At 31.9% G+C, this 16,235-nt stretch overlaps 1 protein-coding gene across 2 annotated transcripts in view; it reads right to left on the bottom strand.

Moving 5' to 3' along the window:
- LOC145268782 (uncharacterized) overlaps nucleotides 1-16,235 on the bottom strand; it is a 54,447-nt gene that overhangs the window by 35,951 nt on the left and 2,261 nt on the right. The window contains exon 1 of one of the 2 annotated variants that reach the window (XM_080124393.1): nucleotides 1,381-1,518. The exons of the other annotated variant lie outside the window; for it this stretch is intronic. The gene's annotated coding sequence lies outside the window, so the exon portion shown is untranslated. Of the gene's footprint in view, nucleotides 1-1,380; nucleotides 1,519-16,235 lie in introns of those variants that run through there. 2 annotated transcript variants of the gene reach the window in all.

A 16,235-nucleotide genomic window follows, 5' to 3' on the forward strand; every position in this document is an offset into this window, starting at 1 on the left:
TCAAAATTTCCAAATTCAAAAGAGAAATTCACGAGTTCTACAAGATATACATGAAAAAGGTCGGAGGTTACATCGACCGAAAGGTTGTGTGAATACCACTCAAGATAAGAACAGTAATTTGAATAATTCAAACGAAAATTCTATTTCACACAAAAGCTTAAATGACAGACCAACGATAATACTTTTTCAGATTTAAGTGTAGACCAATGAAAATTTGATTTTTTGATATTAGAGTGACAGACCAACGAAAATTCTATTTCGGATTTTACCATGACACACTAATGACAATTCTATTTTTGTTTCAGTGTGACAGACCAACGCAAATTCTATTACAGATTTTAACGTGACAGACTAACTATAATTCTATTTCAGATTTAAGTGTGATAGACCAATGAAAATTCTATTTTTGATTTTAGTGTGACAGACCAATGAAAATTCTATTTCAGATTTTAGCATGACAGACCAATAAAAATTCTATTTCGGATTTTAATGTGACAAACCAATGAAAATTCTATTTCGGATTTTAACGTAACAGACCAATAAAAATTCGATTTTTGATTTTAGTGTAACAGACCAACAATAACTCTATTTAGGATTTTAGCTTAATACACCAACGAAAATTCTATTTCGGCTGATAGCGTGACAGACCCATTAAAATTCTATTTCGTATTTTAGCGTGACAGACCAATGAAACTCACTGTAAGTCTTGTGTCAAACCAATCCCAATATTATCAAAAAATCGATTTAAAACAAATGTCTAGGAAGAAAGCGTAGTATCTTCAACTTTTTTGTTCTTGATCAGTGAACAAGAAATACTTCTAGACTGAGGTAATTTTAATTTCCATCCCAATCCAGATGGCCTCTTTTCTTGACGAGGGTGGGGCGGGGGCTAGATTTTCTCCATATTAAAAACCCAACTTGTGTCTGACTTTGCTCTCGTTGATAGACAAATAATTAGGAATAAGCGTAGAGCACCTGTTCCCTTTTCGATCGGAGGGAAGTGAGAGAAATCGTTTTTGATTGAGGCATTTTTAAAATTTTAAGTCCCGATTGCTTCCTGTAAGGGAAGCTAAACGTGTGAAACCGATCGACAAGAAAGCAGCCTCCTCACACTGAGTTGCGAAAGTGCATTTTTAAAACAAGGTGCAACCGTTTACAAATGTCGGACAAGAAGGACAGCCACCCAAAAAGCAATAAACAATGTATTCGTCGAATTGTGCACACCTGTCCCCATCTCCCCCACACTTCGTGAAAACAGGTGCGATGACGGCTAAAAACAAAACAGGCAAAGAACATACAACAACAACAATAATAATAATAATAATAATAATAATAATAATAATAATAATAATAATAATAATAATAATAATAAAAACTTACTTGTAATTTTGAAATGAAATCCTTTTTTTTGAAAAGGCGAGTACTAGCGGGCATTGTTTGCAATGCAGGCAGCGACACATTTTTCGCTTCTCTCTTTTTTTCTCTTTCTCAAACACACACTCTCTCCTTCTATCTTCCCCCTCTTTCTCTCTCCTTTCTGACATTTTCACAGTTTTAGTGGTTTTCTTCTAACTCTGTCTGTCTGTCTGTCTGTCTGTCTGTCTGTCTGTCTCTCTCTCTCTCTCTCTCTCTCTCTCTCTCTCTGGCTTTGCGTTAATTCTTTTTCACTGTTTTTAAGCGGTTGTCTTCTCTGACCCCTCTCTACCTCGTGTACATGCATTACAAAATATCTGAACAACATTGGTACCGTCGATTTCTAAAAGCGGAACAGACAGCACGTTGTTGGTACTTGTAGACTTTTCTCAACCTATCCGTTGTAGTTTGAATCAGGGGAAAGTGAGTTTGCAAAGTCAATTAAATATTAAAAAAAATAAAAATGAAAAATTCCAAATTAGTTTCTACTCGCCACCTCGCTGTTTTTAACGTCACTATCTCTTTCTCTCTCTCTCTCTCTCTCTCTCTCTCTCTCTCTCTCTATATATATATATATATATATATATATATATATATATATATATATATATATATATATATTGTTTGATTGAAACAAGTGGCTATTTGTAGCAGCGGGATGTGAGCATGTTTATATAACAATAAACAAGTATTATCAGCTCTTTTTATTGAGCACTATCTAACAACCTCGTTGAATTCATTAGTCCATTACTTTTGAATATAAAAAACCCGAGTATATATATATATATATATATATATATATATATATATATATATATATATATATATATATATTTATAATTTTGATATTGAAAATTTATTCAAATTTAAAAAACAAATCTTCTAAACTTATAAGAAACGTATACAAACTCTTAATTATTCGACAAAGAAGACAAATAAAACAAGAAAAACCTTATTCCATGGAGTTTTGAAGAATGCAGCTCTTCTCATCACACACACACACACACACACACACACACACACACACACATACATATATATATATATATATATGACTACATCATTTAATCACATAAATTAATATACGAAAGTATAATTTTATGCGTAAACTTTAAGTATTTACTTCAACAGTGCTCAATACATAGGTAGAGTTAGGTAGTAAATTATAAAAATATATATGGCAATTAAGCTACACAGAATATTACGCGTTTCATCCATGCTTATGCCTGACGAATCCTAGTGTAGATGAAACGCAAAATATTTTGTATAGCTTAATTGCCATATATAAAGCCTGACGAATCCTAGCGTGGATGAAACATGGAATATTCTGTGTAGCTTAATTGCCATATATATTTTTATAACTTACTATATATATATATATATATATATATATATATATATATTTGCAGTCATATATATACTAATAATCGAGCATTGGTTAAATTGGTATATGAACAATACCTAAATTTAATAAGTATATTCATTGGGTATATATATATATATATATATATATATATATATATATATATATATATATATATATATATATATATATATACTCGCAGTTCAGCCCGGCTTTGCTCAGGCCCTATGTATTGTTCATAACTTTATGAACTGAATTGAAGCCGGGGTATATATATATTAAAAAGTTTGACTCATGTCCAGGTAACCTACATCTAAAATTTCAAGTGTTTAGACCCAAAATTGGCGGAGGAGTTTGGTAGAGTCTTTAAAGGTCAACTCTGTAAACTTTGACCACTTGGCAGCCAAATTTTCGCCCCAAAACTGATTAAAAAGTTTGCTGCATGTGTGAATACAGTTTATGTAAAATTTCAAATGTTTAGACCCAAAGTTGGCTGAATAGTTTGCTAGAGACCCCAAAGGTAAAATCTTTTGAATTTTGACCACTTTGCGGGCAAACTTTTAGCCAATAACCGATTAAAAAGCTTGCCTTATGTCTGAATACACTTTATGTAAAATTTCAAATGTTTAGACCAAAAATGTTATTTTTTTTATTTTTTTTAATTCAATTTTTACCCCAAACAAGGCACAGTGCTACTTTGAAGTAGGGGGCTACTATCAGGGGCATAAGTTGCAGGGATACTATGTAGGGAGTTGAGCAGCAAGATGTTTGTTCACATCACACTTGAACCTCTGCATGTCAGTACAGTTGGGAAAGCAAAATCCCGGAAGGAAGTTCCAAAGGCGAGCTGTTCTGGGGAAGAAACTATTGTAGTAGAATGCTTTCTTACACCTAGGGATCTCTACTGTGAAGGGGTGGGATTTAGTTGCTTGTCAGGTTTCTCAGGAGTACTCACATCGAGGGGGTACAAGTGCTTGTAGTTCGTCAGAGCATTCACCATTAAAGTACTTGTAGAACAGGCAGAGGGATGCAACATTTCGTCGATGGGACAGAGGCTGAAGCCAAGATGACAGTTCAGGACTTATCAGGTTGGTGACTCTCTTTTGAACTCTGTCAAGGAGTGAAAGACAAGAAGCAGATGCACCAGCCCAAATGTGACAACAATACTCCATACATGGGCGAATGGTGACCTTATAGAGGTACAGGATACTTTCAGGCGTAAGTAGCTTTCTAGCACGGTAGAGAGAGCCCACCTTCTTCGCAGAAGCCTTTGCAATGCTCTCAATGTATTTATTCCAGTTCATGTTCCCTGTTAGGCCAAGGAGTTTAAAGGAAGTACTTTCTGGTAATGTGTTCTTGGCCATTGCTATTGGTGGCAAATAAGTTTCTTGTAATTATTGAAGGAAACAAGCTTAGTCTTGGCAGCATTGAATGTGACCATCCATTGTTGTCCCCATTCAACTACAGATTCGAAGTCATCCTGTTGTGTTTCTGCCATTTCCTTAGATATGTGTTCATTTGTTTTCCCCTCGTGTCTGTTATAGAATGTGGTGTCATCAGCAAATATGCCGATCTCAGAAATAATTTTATTAGGGAGGTCATTTATGAATATCAAGAATAATAAAGGTTCGAGGATAGACCCCTGAGGTCCTCCCGCATTTATATCATATTGTTTAGATGTACGACCGGCTTGGACAACCTGGATTTTCTCTTATTTAAGAAGGATTTAATTATATTATGTATTCTTCCAGTGATACCATATGATCTAATTTTCCTTAGAAGACCATCGTGCCATACTCTGTCAAAAGCCTTAGATATATCAAGAGCTACCGCTCTACCCTCTCCTGTTTTGTCCAGTAAACGGTATATATGTTTAGAGATTACAGTTAGGATACCTGCTGTGGAACGGGCTTGCCTAAATCCATATTGATTGTCGGTCAGGAGTTTTGCAGCTGTAAGGTAATGGACTAGAGCTTGATTAATTAAGGACTCAAATATTTTGGTGAAAATCGGGAGAAGGCTAATGAGGCAATAATTTAATAGGTTAGTTCTTTCAGCAGAATTCTTGAAAACTCGTACCACAGAAGCGGTTTTCCAGCAGTCAGGAAAGCAAGATTCGTTAAGGCAAAAATTGGCTGAGTAATTTGGTAGAGACCACAGAGGTCAATTTTTTTTTTAACTTTAACCCAATTTTGATCCCTTAACATTTATTGTTTTGGGCTCAAATCAAATTAAAAATCTAAAATTTCAAGTGTTTAAACCGAAAATTGGTGGAGGAATTTGGTAGAGTTTTCAAAGGTCAAATCGTTGAACTTTGACCCGTTGACAACCATAATTCTGGCCGAAAACCGATTAAATTTTTTTTTCTAAACTCAATATCCCTTATGTCAAATCTCGAGTTTGTAGACTGAAAATGGACAGAGTAGTTTGGTAGGGAAATGTACACAGATAGACAGACAGACAGACAGACAGACAGCCAGACAATTTCACTTATATATATATATATATGATTGTTGAGCTGGATTAAATCCGACGATATAAAATAAAATGGAGGTGGAAGGACCTGAATACTCAATGTTTCGCCCGATTTATGCGGGCTTCTTCAAGTCAATGACCATTCCTCTTGAAGAAGCCCTCATAAATCGGGCGAAACGTTGAGTATTCAGGTCCTTCCACCTCCATTTTATTTCATATATATATATATATATATATATATATATATATATATATATATATATATATATACTTACATATGTTAATTTTATATATGATTTCTGAATTAATTCATTGATATATATAGCCATGTTATATATCATGGTGAAGTACGTTTTTCGCTCTACCGAATCAAATTGTGTTATTTGTTACCGTTCTTAATCTCTTGATTCATTTTTTGCAGGCTTTTCAACAGTATGGATAAAATTCAAATCCGCACGATTTTCTTGTTCAAGTTCAAACTAAGCCGAAAAGCTGCCGACACAGCTCGTGATATCAGTGATGTGTTTGACCCAGGAACCACTTATGAACGTGTGATACAACGATGTTTCAAGAAATTTCGCAATGGTGATGAGAGCCTCAAAGATGGAGACAGTTGTGGCCGGCCTACTACGGTTGATAACTGTTGTGGCCTTATTTTAGGGGTTCACAATATCAAACAGGAGAGTCTGTAAAGTCATGTCAACGATTAGGCTGGCATGGAATCTCTGATTAGAGAGTCCAAAATGGCTGCCTTTCACAGCGATGGGAGAGTCCATGTGAAGACAGGAATAGGGGTGTCAGTTACCCCAGAACACCCCCCCTCCGAAGATTTATTTCCCTGAAATATAATTTTTTCTCTTAGGGTTGACTTCCAAGGGGTCCGTCAGCTTCCTTTTTCTAGTGGAACGACATATTTCCGTACTGGTTTGAGGAGGTTCCAGATCAAATGCCTCATATAGGAGGTCCATCGTCTCTTCTTCAGATGGAATTTCACTTAGCTCGTCTGAAGTGCATTTGCGAATTTGGTTTAAGTGTTTCTTATGTGTGGAGTGTGGTTCTTCCACCATATAGACCATACGACCGATCCTGTTAATGATCGTTCCCCGCTCCCAGAAGGTACTATTATCTTTATGCATTTGAAAAAATATCTTTTCTCCTGGCATGTAGTTCTTCTTGGGTATCGTCAGCTTGGTGTGTTTTACCTGCTTTGGTAATAACTTATCAAAAACTGGCCGTAGTTTCCTTGCAAACATTACTTCCGCTGGAGACATCTAGGATGGTGTGTTTTCGTTTGGCGTTATGCGGTATACCTAAAAAAATTGTTGTAGGGCTTTTTCGGATGGCGTGTCCTTAGCCTTCTTCAAAGCTCTCTTCAGTGTGTCCACAAATCTTTCCGCCTGGCCGTTTGACCTAGGGTGGTATGTCGGAGTTGTAATGTGGTCCACTTGGAAGTCTCTAATGAACTCTTTAAAGTCCCCGGACGTAAACTGAGTGCCGTTATCTGACACTAAATAGTCGACCACTCCGAATCGTACAAATAACTCATGAAGAGTTTTTATGGTGAAGTCCGTAGTTGGGCTCTTACATCTCAAGACTTCGGGCCACTTGGAAAAACTGTCCACTATTATAAGGTAGTAGTGTCCATCAAGTGGTCCTGCATAGTCCACATGTATTCGTGACCATGGATAGTCAGCTTTCAGTATTTTTCTAATTTCCTTTTGTTGTTGTTGTTGCTGAAATATTTTCCTTTTATAGAGTTGTATTTTTACAATCCTCGAATATGCTTTTATGGTCAGTACATATCCACATTGGCACGTTGGTAGAACTTGTTTCAATAAATAATTGTGGGTTAGATGCAAGTGTCCTATGTAGAGTCGGTTTAATGACTTTTCTGTTTCTGTTTTTATTTTTCTCGTTCACCGTAACAGAGAAAAAAAATGGTTGCTTGCCAGCTAACCACACGTGTGTTCAAAAATACAAAAGCGTAAATTCAAGTTCACCAATAACTTTTTTTTTCTTGTTGTTGAAAAAAAGAAGTAAACTTGTTGAACTTTTTAAAGTTGAATCAGAAAAATAGGAAACACGTGTGTTCAAAAATGCAAAAGCGTAAATTTAAGTTCACCAATAACTTTTTTTTTCCCCAGCATAGAATGTAATCTATTTCGTTTTAAAACAAGAAATTGATTAGGACAGCAATATATATTTTTTTTCTAATCACAGTTTTGGTTTGGCAATAACTTTCTTTTTTTTTTTCTTGTTGTTGAAAAAAAGAAGTAAACTTGTTGAACTTTTCAAAGCTGGTAGAAAAATTTAAAGTTGAGTCAGAAAAATAGGAAAATAGACGTTTTTGATTAATAGTCCAAAGGAAAGGGTCCTTGTGAGGTTTTTTCGCCAGATGTTGTGGCCTTATTTTAGGGGTTCACAATATCAAACAGGAGAGTCTGTAAAGTCATGTCAACGATTAGGCTGGCATGGAATCTCTGATTAGAGAGTCCAAAATGGCTGCCTTTCACAGCGATGGGAGAGTCCATGTGAAGACAGGAATAGGGGTGTCAGTTACCCCAGAACAATAACGAACATGTGAAAGCCTTAATTTAAGCCAATCCTGGCAAAACCATATGAAAAGTTGCTGTTGAACTCGGGGTTATAACTTGACAGTCGTTCACTATTTAAAGTAAATAGGGAAGTCAAAAAAGCTGGATAAATGGGTGCCACATTAATTGAACGATAATCAAAAGTTGTTGTTTTGAGGTGTCTTTTATGCTCCTTCTGCACAACAAAAACGACCCATTTTTTGAGCGAATTGTAACGTATGATTAGAAGTGGATCCTCTATGACAACCGGCGACATTCAGTTCAGTGGTTGGATGCCGGAGAAGCTCCATAATACTTCCCGAAGCCGAAATTGCACCCAAAAAAGGTTATGATGATTGTTTGATGGTCTGCGGTCGGTCTCACCCATCACAGCTTCTTGAATCCGGACGAAACAATTTCGGCGGAGAAGTACTGCTGACAAATTGATGAAATGCACCAGAAGCACAAACGTATGTGCCGGAGACAATGCTCGTCCGCATGTTGCTCAACTGATTCTTCAGAAGCTGAACGGGGTTTGTATTACTGTACACATAGATTCGAAAAAGTTGTCAAAAAACAAGTATATAACAAATAAATGTTATCAAAGGCAAGATAAGTTACTTTTCTACCAAACTGGATATAATTTTCGTGTTTTTATTGAATTTAACATGTTAATTCAGCTCGAAAACCATACAGTGTTTAGCGATGTATTGGAAAATTCAAAATGGCGGCCGATTCTCTCTTTAATACGGTAAGTTTGGAAAAAGGTGTAATAAATAATAAACTAGACAAAATACTGTTAGAAATTCGCTCAATATATGTTACCGTGACATAACTTGACATATATTCAGTGGTTTTTAATAGTATTTTGTCTAGTTTATTATTTATAACACCTTTTCTTGAACTTACCGTGTTAACGAGAGAATCGGCCGCTATCTTGAATTTTCCAATACATCGCTAAACACTGTATGGTTTTCGAGCTGAATAAACATGTTAAATTGAATAAAAACACGAAAATTATATCCAGTTTGGTAGAAAAGTAACTTATCTTGCCTTTGATAACATTTATTTGTTATATATTTGTTTTTTGACAACTTTCTCGAATCTATGTGTACAGTAATACAAACCCGCTGAACGAATTGGGCAACAAGACTCTGCCTCATCTGCCATATTCACCGGACCTCTTGCCCGCCGATTATCACTTTTTCAAGCACCTCAACAACTTCCTGCGCAAAAAATGCTTCAAAAGCCATGAGGCCATCAATGACTTCATCACTTCCAGAACTCTGGATTTCTATGCTATTGTGATAAATCAACTTGTTTTTTTATTGGCAAAAATGTGTCGATTCTAATGGTTCTTATTTTGATTAATAAAGTTTATTATCCAAACTTTTTCCCGATTCCAATTCTTATTCTAATAACAAAAGCGCCCGAAAAAAGCACAACTATAGCATACTATAAAATGAGTTCATTAAATGGCGTCGATTTAAGTTGAAGAAATGTTCTGATATTTGGAGCTTTACTTATTGCAGAGAACAATGATTTTAAAATATAAATATACCAAATTTATTATTTAAAATATAAATATACCAAATTTATTATTTTAAATATAAATATACCAAATTTATTATTTAAAAATATAAATTTACCAAAGTTATTATTTAAAAATATAAATATACCAAATTTATTATTTAAAAATATAAATTTACCAAATGTATTATTTAAAAATATAAATACACCAAATTTATTATTTAAAAATATAAATATACCAAATTTATTATTTAAAAATATAAATATACCAAATTTATTATTTAAAAATATAAATATACCAAATTTATTATTTAAAAATATAAATATACCAAATTTATTATTTAAAAATATAAATATACCAAATTTATTATTTTAAAATATAAATATACCAAATTTATTATTTAAAAATATAAATATACCAAATTTATTATTTTAAAATATAAATATACCAAATTTATTATTTAAAAATATAAATATACCAAATTTATTATTTAAAAATATAAATATACCAAATTTATTATTTAAAAATATAAATATACCAAATTTATTATTTAAAAATATAAATACACCAAATTTATTATTTAAAAATATAAATATACCAAATTTATTATTTAAAAATATAAATATACCAAATTTATTATTTTAAAATATAAATATACCAAATTTATTATTTAAAAATATAAATATACCAAATTTATTATTTAAAAATATAAATATACCAAATTTATTATTTAAAAATCAACTAAAAATTTGTTTACGTCAGTTTTTTTTCTTTCTCCTTAATAATATTGTGAAAATAACAGACATGTTCATTTTTTTATTTGTATCTCACCGATAATTTATATACAAAATACACATTGGGGAACCCAAAAATAAATCATAAATTCTTTTCATGTGAAACTTATGCATTTATAGCAATGCCATTAGAAATACCGGAAAATGTGATTTAAAACTTAAAAAATTTTTTTCTTCAACCCTATAAATTTTTTTTGTGGAAGAAGGGGGCAGACAGATATTTTTGTAGGAAATTTTACTGAATAAATTTATTATTAGCAAACAATATATTGATATTTTTTAGTCATATCATGGAAAATATTTTTTAATTAAAAACTTATTTATTACCGTTTTATCTGCTTAGTTACACATGTTTCGGTTACCAAATTGTATCAACGAAATAAAAAAATATATATTTACTTTACAATAGTATTGAGCACTTTCTTCAGGTTTTTACTAATTACCATTTTTGCTATATATATATATATATATATATATATATATATATATATATATATATATATATATATATATATATATATATAATTATCCACTGACACATGTTTCGTTGTCACATGTTTCGTAGACAATGAAACACGTGTCAGTGGATAATTATATTTAAAAAAAACAAAAAAAAAACAATGTGTATGCCGCTCTCCATGTAGGTGTACCAAGTTAGTTAAAGGGAAAATTATTCTCAACTCGCATTTAGGTAAAAATGCACTTTCGTAAATAATTGAATTCATTCAAAACATATCGCAAATAAAAAACAAATAACATTTAATAACATTTATATATATATATATATATATATATATATATATATATATATATATATATTTCGATCCTGGCTTGAGGTAGTTGCTTATCTAGCCGCAGTGATGAGCCGTGAAACAGCGAAACAGTACTGTATGTTGATGACTATATATATATATATATATATATGAATATAAATATATATATATATATGAATATAAATATATATATATATGAATATAAAACTATATATATATAAATATAAATATATATATATATATATATATGAATATAAAAAGAAATATATATATATAAATATAAATATATAAATATATATATATATATATATGAATATAAAAAGAAATATATATATATAAATATAAATATATAAATATATAAATATATATATATATATATATATATATATATATATATATATATATATATATTGTATACTGGTCACGGCACCAAAACGCAATATCTTGCATACTGGTCCTATTGGGGTGACATATATCGGGTACTTTTTAAAGAGAGACGGGGACATGTAATACACGATGAGGGAGGGATACATGAGAGAGGTATTTATACAGTTCTGTGAATGTTTCTTAACACATTTATTAGAGAGGAGGGATCGGTTCTTTTAACACAAGGGGGGTGACAATCATTACTTATAATAGAGAGGGGGACACATTTCTTAGATGAGTTATACACAAAGTTCATTATAAATGAGGGAGACGATGTTCGTAGAAATGATTCACATTGGCTTTAGTTGTTGAATAATGGCACAACACGAAGACGCAATTACAAAATCATGATGATGTTCGTTTATTACATTCAGCCGGTTGCAATGATCTCACATCCAGGAATTCAAAGTTGAATTACATTTTAATGTTCTAACCCTTCACTTCTGAAGGGGGACCCATCTGACTCGACTCTCGACCATGTCTCGATCCGACTCTGACTGTGTTTGTCTATCCGACCCTCTCTGTCCTTCTCTTCTCTCACTAAATCTAGCAAACTATATTGAGAATTCATTTCTCAGCCATAACGTCATCACATGGCCAAAAACGTGCTCGATCAATCCTGTGGCCTGAACATGCGTGATCCTCACATGTCTGCAGACAAGAATTCTTCTAACCTATTTCTCGACCTGACTTATTTTCCAACATATTTAAATTTGCTATTGTTCGTTTTTCTAACTGACCTTGTTTTAATTCTGTTTTCATTAAAAGAATTCAACAATCAAAATTCCTTTTCGCAATAACATCTCTAAACAATCGAATTCCTTCTGATTCTCTTTCCTAAACCTATTTCCGAACCTAGCTTACCAAGTTCAATTCTCGGTCTATCCTATCTCATTTTTACTTAATTTAATGTTTTTCTTACTTACAAGAAAACACACACACACACACACACACACACACACACACACACACACACACACACACACACACGCGCGCACGCGCGCACACGCACACATTATATATATATATATATATATATATATATATATATATATATATAGGTATATATGGGTTTGTTTTACTATACACATGGATTCGACAAAATTGTCAAAATTGTGGTAGAAACCTACCCAATAAATGTCACGATAACATTTCTTGGGTGGGTTTCTACCACTATTTTGTTTTATTTCTAATTTTAAAGTGATTATTGAGTCCTCAAAGGCATCACAGCCATCTTTTCTTGTTCTCCGGCAGCATTCAACATTACTTGTTTTTCGAACCGAATAAACATTTTACATTTAATAAAAACACTAAAACCTTATCCACTTAGGTAGAAAATTAACCTTTTTTGCCTTTGATAACATTTATTTGTTATATATTTGTTTTTTTTGACAATTTTTTCGTACCTCTGTGTATAGTAATACAAACCCTTCTATTTTTGTGCTATTATCGAAATTCCCAAGATGCGATCCTCTCACGGCGGACATTTTTTCTTGTTCTCATGTAACACTCGACACTACTTGTTTTTTTAACTGAATGGATGCTTTAAAATAAGTTAAACTACTGAAAACTTAGCAAGCTAGGTAGAAAACGAACACTTAAAAATAGATTTTATCTTTTTCAAAACAACAGTAAACAAGTAAAGATATTTAAAAAATATCATGGAGTGTATACTCTCTTTTAAAAACAATATCTGCTGCAAGAACGGTCATAAAATATGTTTTCCATCGATGTTTATTCAATAATGGATCAGTTTTCCTACCTAGCAAATATTGACGAGTTTTCCGTGGACGAGTTTTCCATGGACGAGTTTTCCATGTACGAGTTTTCCGGGCACCGTAATAACACCCGTAACTAAATAATTGCGTTTTAAAATGAGTTTCTACTTTTTAGGTGGTTATGTGTGACTGAACATTGTAAAAAACAATTGGCAGAAAAAATAAAAAAAAAAACGGAAAAAATTATTTTAGAATTTGGACTGGGGATCAGTTTCTTTTATAAATTTAATCTTTTACCACTAATCCCAAGTCTGACTGGAATGATAATAAAATCACACTTAATCATTTTAAAAAGGTAATATTAACCCCTCACTCCAAAATGCCCCCCTCCCCCCAAAAAAATATGCCCTAAAACACTAGAATATCTCAGAAATTCGGGTCATCTTTTAAGTTAAATTTATATGTGATACTCTAAATTCTGAAAGAATTTATGTAATTCTTCCTCAACAAATTTTTCAGGGTGTTCATACGTACTCTCATTTTTGCTTAGAGGAATTTGTTGAAGACTTTCATGTACTACAACAACAACAACAATAATTTTTTATGTATAAAAATAATCCACGTAATAAAACGAAATATAAGAAAAACATTCGAATAAAATACATTTTCAATTATTTAAAGAACATACGCACTTACATTTACGAATTTTCAGTCTCCGTCTGTGTATTTGCATCTGTCTTATTGGTGGAAAGAATATAAACTTAACTGATAAAATTGCTTCAGTTAAAACCATGAATCGTTTATTACTCGATTTCAGTTTATGAACTTTTATCAGCGTATTGAAAATTTGCATTCATGACAAATAACAAGAGACAAGAAATGCCGAGATCAAAGAAACACTGGCGCCAAAATGTGTCTAGCGTAGAAGTGTGACCCCCCCCCCCCGAAGTCCACTAATTCATTAAAGTTTTTGTCAGGTTTGTCAAATGCCAACTTTTTTTTTTTCTGTTTTGGCACAAGTAAAATAAATTTGCATCGTTTTTTATGTTATTATTATGAATATAGATTTTAATATCACTAGGTACTTAAAAACAATAAAGGTTCATCATTTTATCTTAAGTGCCAACAATGTATAATAAAGTTTAACGTTTTTTTTTAAGGAATCGGCTTAGGAATCAGAAAGTAAAGTACTTTTTCCGATTTCGGATTTCGATTAATCATCACAACACTAATATATATATATATATATATATATATATATATATATATATATATATATATGTATGTGTGTGTGTGTGTATGTATATATAAATGTGTATAAATAAGTTTATATATATATATATGTATATCTATATATATACATATATTTATTTTTTTTATATATTTATATATATACATATATTTATGTATATATATATATATATTTATATATATACATATATTTATGTATATATATTATATATATACATATACTTATGTATATATAAATATATATATTTATATATATATGCATATATTTATGTATATATATAAATATATATATATATAAATATATATATTTATATATATATATTTATATATATATTTATATATTTATATATATATATATATATATATATATGTGTGTGTGTGTGTGTGTGTGTGTGTGTGTGTGTGTGTGTGTGTGTGTGTGTGTGTATACAGTGTATCACAACAGTAAGTACACCCTTCACATTTCTTCCAATATTTAAGTATATCTTTTCATGGGACAACACTGAAAAAATGATTTTTTGACACAATGAAAACTGGTCTGTCATTTCATGTAATGTATCTTTAGCCATAGCTAGCTGTGGTCGAGAAAGTAATTATTAAAGGAAGCGAATTAGGCTTGGCAGCATTGAACGTTACCATCCATTTTTGAGTCCATTCCATTACAAAATTGGTAACTCTTCGGGGACAGTGAAAGTTTACTTATGAGGAGATGCGGTATTATACATCGATCTACTACGAAAGTTTCCTATTAACAGGAGTTTAATAGAATAGAAAACAGTGGTGCAATGGGGAAAGTCATAGAGCACACAGATTGCTGTTAAAGTTTGGTAATATCAACGAAAACAGATGGCAGTCTGCGAATATATCTCGACTCTGCAAAATCGAATAAAGCACTTAATGATGCACAAAGTTCCGACAGTTAAAGAACGAATTTAATTGTGCAAAATTCTTCTCAGAACTGGATGCCAAAGATGATTATTTGAGTCTAGGGATTTTAGTAGTGACAACATCCAGAACGCCATGAGAAATATTGCTTTGAGAGACTTCCATTAGGTCTGACCATAACTTTATATTTCTTTTTTAGTCGGGTAAAATCGGTGCAAAAGTGTGAAAATTAAAAAAAAACAGGAAGTTGCTAGGTGAAGGTCGAACAACAGCATTACGTATTTGCATGCGTAACGTAATAGCTATTGGTTCGTGTTTTAATTTTTAGCTCAAGAGCAAACGTTTCTTTATAGCTCAGACATTAACGTCAAAGGAAAAGTAAATCGTAAGTTAAACGTTTTAGTTTCGATTCTCGGCACGAGTCATTTTTTTTTCTTTTTTAACTTTTTAATTCATTAATATACATTGGGTCTAATATAATATAATAATAAATACGAAATGAAGAGGTATATTTGGTAAAAAAAAACAAAACAAAACAAGGATAAAAGTGCTCAATACGTTAGTAGAAAATATGTTTTTTATGATTTCAACCCCGAGTGGATTATCTTAATTCATTACAAGTTGTTTCAATAAACGGGATAAAGATTTTGCATCTGTATCATCAGATGATTCAAGTCATTCATCTGATGATATAGATGCTAAATCTGTATCCCGTCTATTGAAACAATTTGTAATGATTTAAATTAATTCACTCGGGGTGGAAATAATCACTCTCTCTCTCTCTCTCTCTCTCTCTCTCTCTCTCTCTCTCTCTCTCTCTCTCTCTCTCTCACACACACACACACACACACACACATATAATGTATTGAGTTTTTTTAATTCGGTTGGGATTAAATTTTCTCTATATAGATGCTGTTATCTATATTAGTTTGAAGTTTACCATTGCGTATATCAGGTAAACACTGCATCCCTTTTTTTCATTAATACACACGCGCGCGCGCGCGCACACACACACACACACACACATATATAT

The sequence above is a fragment of the Euprymna scolopes genome, chromosome 44 (genome assembly GCF_053919585.1).
Source record: "Euprymna scolopes isolate OS-2025 chromosome 44, ASM5391958v1, whole genome shotgun sequence".
In the NCBI taxonomy this organism is placed as follows: Eukaryota; Metazoa; Mollusca; class Cephalopoda; order Sepiida; family Sepiolidae; genus Euprymna; species Euprymna scolopes.